Here is an 8,062-nt window from a genome sequence, read left to right as displayed (position 1 = left end):
CGGGAACTAAGGACAACCACAGGGGCCTCGTGGTGCTCTACCGCAGCTGAGACTTCTAGCGGTAGGTGCCGGTGCATCGAACGCTGCACCACGGCGACACCGGCATGTGCGAGTGTCCCGATTTCTATCCGGTGACCTCCCACGGTGCCCTCGCGATGTACGCGCACCAACTTTGTAGTCTATTACTAATATTCCCAAGAAAAACATCCGCACGAAAAACATAACCTGCAATCAAGTCCTTAATATTTTGCAGCCAACACCCTAAAATTTTCGTTTCCTTAGAAATAAGGCCAAAATTTTAACAAGTCGCAGGAATTTTCACCGAAAATTTCTGCAGCATAACGTGTTGGGAAAGACCAATCGCATCTGCAACATATTATAATACTACAGTACAAATCACTCCACGACTATGCCTTCTCTTTTGTGCATCTTCTGGTGACACATTACTTTTGCAAAATATATAGATGTGTTTTTTTTTCTAATGAAACATCTAGCTGAATCTGTAGCCACATATATAGAGCTCTTCAGCCAATTAATAGGTTCAGTGTAAAGAAAAACTTCAGCAGCACGAACATATATAGAGCTCTTCAGCCAGTTGATAGGTCTAGTGTACAGAAAAAGTTCAGCGGCACAACAACAGTAGTATAGCAGCAACAATGGTAGCATAGTAGCAGTAGCAATGACAGTAGTAATATACATAATTTTAGTGTAAAGTCAAACAACAACAGTAGTAGCAGCATTAGTGCTAGCACAAAATACAGAAGTTTGATAGGAGCACTTCAGTATCTGACTCTTACGAGACCTAACATTTCTTTTTCTGTTAACAAAGTATGCTAGTTTCTTAACTACTATTCATTTGACTGTTGCCAAGCGTATAGTAAGATATGTGAAAATACTTTGAGCATTGGTCTAAACTTCAGCAAATCAGCTTCGCCAACGCACTCATGCCACCGAGATGTACGTGCGCGCTCGTAGACGCCACTGCAACGCCATGCTCTTGAACTAATATATGCCTTTTTTGTTGTTGAAAGTATTTTTGTTTAATTTGTAGTATTTATTTTCTTGACGACACACAGCGGGGTGCACTATCCAGTGCACCATGACCTAGTTTCACCTGTTGCACCGCTGAGCCGGGCACCATCACCAAGTTTCACCTGCTGCACTGCCGAGCCCCGAGCGTGTGACGGAGGCAACACACATGCATAAAGCGCGACAGAGTGCACCAACCACACACGCTTCCCCGCATGGACGGGCCGGCCGGCCGGGTCTTTTTCTTTGCCTCCCACCTAAGAAAGGTTCCGGTTCGCTGCCATTAGCACTGTATATACCACCGTGCTCCGTCTACTGTATGCATAGAGAGCAGTATCTAGCTAGATCAGGTAGCTTTAGTAGACACCCTTTGTCACATATTCCGGCTGTTCCATGAAGTGTCCTTTCATATCTTTGGTAATCGTTACGCCGCCGCCGTTCGACTACACCAAAGTACTTAGCACACACGTACGTATATGCATATGTTGTTGGAGTAGCTATACGATTCCATGTAAAGCCAGCCTTGCTCGATCAGTTGCTACGTACAGAATGTGCTGCATGGTACGTTGCTACGTATTTTCCTACCGATGTACGCAAGGCCTCCCCGGCTTCCCCATCCCTCTATATAGCGGGAAACCAGCAAGCTGGGTGAGCTACGAAGTACTACCTATCAGCATATTTTGGGGCCAAATGGCTGTAGTTTCCTTAATCTGGGCCTCTAGTTTTTTCTAAGTAGCAATTGATGCTCTACAGTGAATTCTGCGCAGATCGACCACTCCATGGTGGAGAGCTTCGGAGGCCACGACAGAATGAGCATATTGTCGAGGTTGCACCCAACAAAGGCAGTGGGCGACAAGGCGCACCTCTACATGTTCAACCAAGGCGAGTCGGACGTCAAGGTTACGCACCTGAACACGTACCACATACGGTCGGCCAAGATTAACACGGACATCGATCAATACTAATCAGATGAACACGGAATATAATTGTACAGTTGTGGAGTAGGTAGTATTTAATAACAGACTTGAGGTGTCATGATATGAGAGGCTAGACTGGGTTTTTTCCCTTCATGAATACGTATTGTTGCCTATCATTTCATTGATAGGTGGATAGAACATACATGGTGCTGCTCGATGAGGCGTACACGAATGGGCGTCCCCAGGAGTGTAGCATGAGCATGTTTGAGGTTGCTCAGCTTCAGTACATTCATTTTAGACTATAGGGATCACTAGTGCTAGTCCTTTGGCTCCGGCCCATGCCCAAAGCCGAGCCTCCTCCTTGATGTTGCAGACAAGCTCGTCAGTAGATGGTCGGAGGTCGTCAAAGAGAGTGGTGTTGGGATGCTTCCAGATACTCCATGCAGTTAGGGCTATAAGAGAGTTGAGGCCCTTCCGCAAACTTGCTAGAGAAGCGGCAAGGGAGGTAGACCACCAAGGGAAGAAGACCACATCAGCGTTTGGCAGAAGCACCGGGAGGTGACACCATGATAAGATCTCATGCCAGGTGATCTTTGAGAAGACGCATTGGACGAGCAGATGATCAATGGTCTCATGTTCCTGGCTGCACAACTTGCATAGAGGGTCGTGTGGTAAACCATGGCGCGCTCTTCGCTCCTCAGTCCAGCAATGGTCCAGGCAGGCTAGCCAGAGGAAAAACTTGTCGTTCATCGGTGCCCAACACTTCGATATGGGCCACTAGTTGGGCGTGGTGGTGGATCCAATGAAGAGGGCCTTGTAAGCAGAGCTATCCGTGTATTGGCTGATCGGGGCCCACTTCCAGGATATCTTGTCGGGCACATTAGAAAGCTCGATCTACTGGATTTGCCTCCACATGCCTAAGTACTCGTTGGTGGCGGCCAGTCCTAGGGAACCATGGATGTCACGAATATTTGTGAGTTGTATGAACTTTGAATATTAATTTGGATTTAATATGTGTGCAAATATGTCTTCTTCAAAGCGTTCAAGGACGGCGATGACGGCAAGCACATCGTGCTCATGTGCAACGACGTATCCAAATCTTCCTACGCTGACCACCTCTACAAGCCCACCTTCATCGGCTTCATCAACGTCGACGTCGCCAATACCGGTGGCAAGACACCTCTCAGAAGCTTGGTACGTTACACCTACCTACTACTACATATCAGCATGTTTTGGGGCCAAATGACTGTACTTTCTAGGGGGGCTGGGGGCGATGCCCCCCTTCCATCCTGGAATTACAGGTAGCTCTACATTAATGTCCTCTGCACTAACTAAGGCTGGTCATAGTGGGGAGTAACTTATACTAATGTCATGCATATGACACTAGTCTAAGTTACTACCTTCATAGTGCAAAGTAACATAGTAGTAGTGTCATAAAGGACTTCATTTGTTAGCTTGTAGACTCATCTTGTCTTGGGAAGCGCTATGTTACAGTAACATATTATGTTACCACTTATCATTAACTACATGCCACGTAAGCAAAATTTTCTTGGAGTGCGCTATGTTACTAGCCAAGTTACTCCCACTATGACTAGCCTAACAATAGATCTCAATGATGCATACTGCGCAGATCGACCACTCCAAGGTGGAGAGCTTCGGAGGCCATGACAGAATGAGCATATTGTCGAGGGTGTACTTGAAAAAGGCAGTGGGCGATACGACGCACCTCTACATGTTCAACCACGGCGAGTCGGACGGTAAGGTTACGCACCTGAACACGTACCACATGCGGTCGGCCAAGATCAACACGAGCGTCGATCAATATTAATCAGATGATCAACATGGAAAATAATTGTACAATTGTGGAGTAGGTAGTATCTAATGACAGACTTGAGGTGTCTTGATATGAGAGGCTAGACGGGCATTTTTTCTTTGTGAATACGCATTGTTGCCTATCATTCCATTGATAGGTGGATAGAACATACTAGTGCCGCTCGATGGGGCATACACGAATCAGCGTCCCCAGGAGCGCATGTTGGAGGTTGCTCAGCCTCGGTACATTTGTTTTAGACTATAGGGATCAGTAGTACTTGTCCTTCGGCTCCAGCCCATGCCCAAAGCCGAGCCTCCTCCTTGATGCTGCAGACGAGCTCGTCGATAGATGGTCGGAAGTCGTCGAAGAGAGCGGCGTTGCGATGCTTCCAGATACTCTATCGTGTGTTGATGTTTCACAGCCACATCAAAGTAGGATCGCAGACACTGATTGGATTTTAGAGCTAGCACACAAATTGTTGTGCCATCAACTTTTACTTGAACTATAAGATTGCCTACACCCCGAAAAATGCATTGCATACATACATACATACATACATACATACATACATACATACATACACACACACCAGAGAGTAGTACCAATAAATACGAAATTTTTGTTGGGATTTTTTGCCATGTTTTTATTAGGCAGTTTCCTCTTTTTCTTTCTCTTTTTATTTATTTTCATTGTTTATTTTTCTGCTTCTTATATGTGATTCCATGAGCAACACACATCCCAAGCAATAATGAACGACAACAACCTTGGTTTTTTCGTTTCTTACTAGCATAGCCCGCGCGGCGGCACGCCGCGTCCGATGATGCATTGTATTTATACAGATCATAAAGACCATTGTTATATTTTTAATTGATAGAATCATACATGACTAAAACCCAAAAAGAGTAATGAAAGATGAAAAAGGAGTACATTTATTGCAGCCATGTATGATAAATACTGATGAACGGAAGGGTATTACTAATAAGGTCTACTTATTGGCACCATATACATCCCATTCTATGGAACGTATCATATAGGATGATGCAACCGCATGAAAGTAAATGATTGCAGACGGCCCTAGTTCTGTTAAATCATCCTAGTGTAACCCCATTTAGGATAGTGCTTGTAATGAAGTGGTAGATAGCTTTTGCAAATTCCTGTATCTGTCCAAACGGCGTCTTTGCTCCTGTGTATGTCATTATGGTGAACTATGCACTTGAATATAAATTAATACTACATAATTATCTAAAGCTCGTTATAAACTATCATAAGATGATAGATTTTTTTTTTGAACGGAAGATGACTGAACTCGAAATGAGATTTGGAACACCAAATTGACCAACACCAGAGATAGAACTTCCAGAAATATTCTCTCTCATATCACCAACATCATCAACAGCAAGCATGTCTACAAAATATAAAGAAGGATGAGCAACACAGAACAAATACACAAAATAATCCTAAAATATGCCAGACATCTTTTTTTTTTGCTTCTCACTAATGAAACTCACCCTTAATAACATTAAACAAAACATCGTCTAAATCTATATATTCTTTCGAAAGAATGAAAACCAGCAACCAGTAAACGTCACTAAAGCGTGGTCATGCTTTTTTTTAGCTCATGAACGCTGGGACCGTGTGACCACGTCCACATGTAACTCTCGAGAACAGTTCAGTCTGAATTCTGAACATAAGATCTTGTCCATTTGTATACACTACGCACTAACAAAGATCATATTGAAAAGCAAAGGCTCGCCTAAAAGTGTCGCTGCTTCTTGAACACACACGCATTGTTTAGAGAGTACTATCAATGGAGCACGTCCGTCATGTAATTCTTGAAGAACTATTCAGTCTATAATCCGAACAGGAGCCCTTCTGCATTTGTTATACACCACACATTGACTGCTGTTGAAAAATAAAGAGTTGGCTACCCTAAAATTGCAAGTGAATTTAGGTGGAAATGTCGTACTTCGTGCGCCAGGTGGGAGTAGGGGTCCAGTGCCGCACGGCAGGGCTAAACAGGATGGACACCACGCGCGAGCGGAGCATGCACAGCTCGATGATCGGCGGGAGCGTCAAGCACCAGGGCACCTTGTATTGGTTGATGGAGGCGCCATGAGAGATAGCGTAGTCCATCAGCTCCTCGGACGTGCCGGTCCGGACGACGCGGATCTCGAGCAGCCCGATGAAGCCGTCCGCCACTCTACCATGCATGCACACCGTATTCAGTCCCTCATCCATCTCAAGCGTCGATGGTCTCCTTGTCCACCGTCCAGCCGGCGCCGGCACCGACCGTCTCCTAGTAGATGAAGTAGTGCCCGGGGATGCTCTTTGTGCTGGTGTACTGTGTACAACGCCATGGACGCGCCATGGGGGGAGCCTCGCGATTGCACTGCAAGGAGAGCCATCCACAAAGCAAATGCTATCGCTACGGATAGAAAGACATGAAAGGCAACACACAAAGAAGAGGCACCTCGACTGCTGCCGCCATTATCCGTAAATGCCTCCCACCTACATCTCTCTGTGTAAATCCTCATATGCAGCTCGACGTGCTTGTGGTGCCGTTGCGATACCGCCGCAGCCGTTGCTCTTTTCCTCGAGCATCAGCAAGGGTAATGTGTGTGTGGCCGGCGACACGCTTTACTTCCCCGGACCTGGTGTGTAGGGCGCATGCATGCATCATGTTGGAGGACGTCGTGTCCCGTGTCTGCATCCCGTAACCAGCCACCATCGACTCGGGCAGCCGCGCCGCCGCATGTCCTTTCAGGCACGCGGGTGCAAGGTCGCGGCGCTATACGGCCTCGTCCAGCCGCTGGTCCGCGTCACCGCGCGGAGCTCTGCCCGTCGCCTCATCCAGCTGCACGTCGGCGTCGCGCGTCGCGCCCCTGCGCGTGCTCTAGCGGCAACACCCCATGCAGTGCCTCATAGCATGCACCAGTCAAGCTGCCTTGCCGCACCACCTTGCTGCAGGCAGTCGCTGCTTCTCCTGCCTGGTTCCTACCCGCCGGCTAAGGCAGGAACCGACGGCGAGGTGGGATGTAAGGTGCTGCTGGGAGTTGGGAGACGTGCACAGGAACGCAGGTGAGCTCCTGTGACTCGATGAGGAAAGAGGCCGGCGTTTTATACTTGCGTACGGCGGTCAGGCGGTGCAGCGGTGGCACGAGGTTTTGCTCGAGTCTTCGAGAGAGAAAAATATCTGAAGGAAAGGGGCGAGCATTAACTAGAAACATCCACATAAGCCGCGTCTAGAAACAACAATTAAAGCGGCACCGCCAGTAGTTATTCTGCCAGCCCAGCTCATACGTAAGATACGTAACAAATATTACGTAGGTGTAGCATTGCTGCCACCGCATGCTGCTCCGATTACAGTGCGTGCTTGCGGTCGCTGGCTCGCCCATGTTCCTTTGCCGTCTTATAATTGGACCCAGCTACCCATCCCTGGTCACCGCTTCGCCCAGTTGCTATTGGTCAGAGAAAGAGACAGATCGACCGGAGAAGCACCGAAGAAGGAAAGGTGTCAGGCCACAAATCCCAACGTGACAGCGACAACAGTTGAACACACCACCCTGCCCCCACATTGGATGAAAAAACGCTAAACCCACCCAAAAAAACATGACGCTAGTTTAAAAAATTTGAATCAAAACACCGAATCCACAAGGCAGTTCTACCCCGCCAGGTACCAAATTAATACCACGCGTCACATATGTAATACATCATGTGTCAGTTTCATCCAAGTGGGTGATTCTCGCGGCAAAAACTTGGCCTGGAACAGAGGCTTTGTTGGCGATGATCCCGGCTGCCGCTAGTCGTCGAAGTACTGTCTCGACAAACTTTACTGACCGATGCTTTGGCCACGGCAGCGTGTACGCGACGTACAAACAGGCAACGCAGACGTCTTGGAGCTAAGCAGGCAAGTACACAGCTTGATGGATTCTCGTGTCTAGCTAGCTAGCACGAACCAGGTCACCCGAACACAATACGCAAGATAATGGCAACAGGTGCGTGTCGCACCTGTGTTTTCTTATTGCTTTGATCTGATCTGATTACACGGGGGGTACAACAGTATTTATATTGATCCTACTAGTCCTATTCCTAGTCCTAAGTACAAATACAAATCCTACTCGGTTGATTGCACCAAGTCCGTACCGGACTGGTTTAACCGTGGTTGATTCCAACAATCACCCCCCAACCATGATGTCCTCACTTCACAGCTTGGACGCCGATCCTACCCCGCATCTCCGTGAACTTCTGTCGTCCCAAAGATTTGGTCAGGATATCTGCAAGCTGATCGTCTGTGCAAATGTAG

The sequence above is a fragment of the Triticum aestivum genome, chromosome 4B, assembly GCF_018294505.1.
Source record: "Triticum aestivum cultivar Chinese Spring chromosome 4B, IWGSC CS RefSeq v2.1, whole genome shotgun sequence".
Taxonomy (NCBI): Eukaryota; Viridiplantae; Streptophyta; class Magnoliopsida; order Poales; family Poaceae; genus Triticum; species Triticum aestivum.
Note: the sequence above shows the minus strand (reverse complement) of the source record.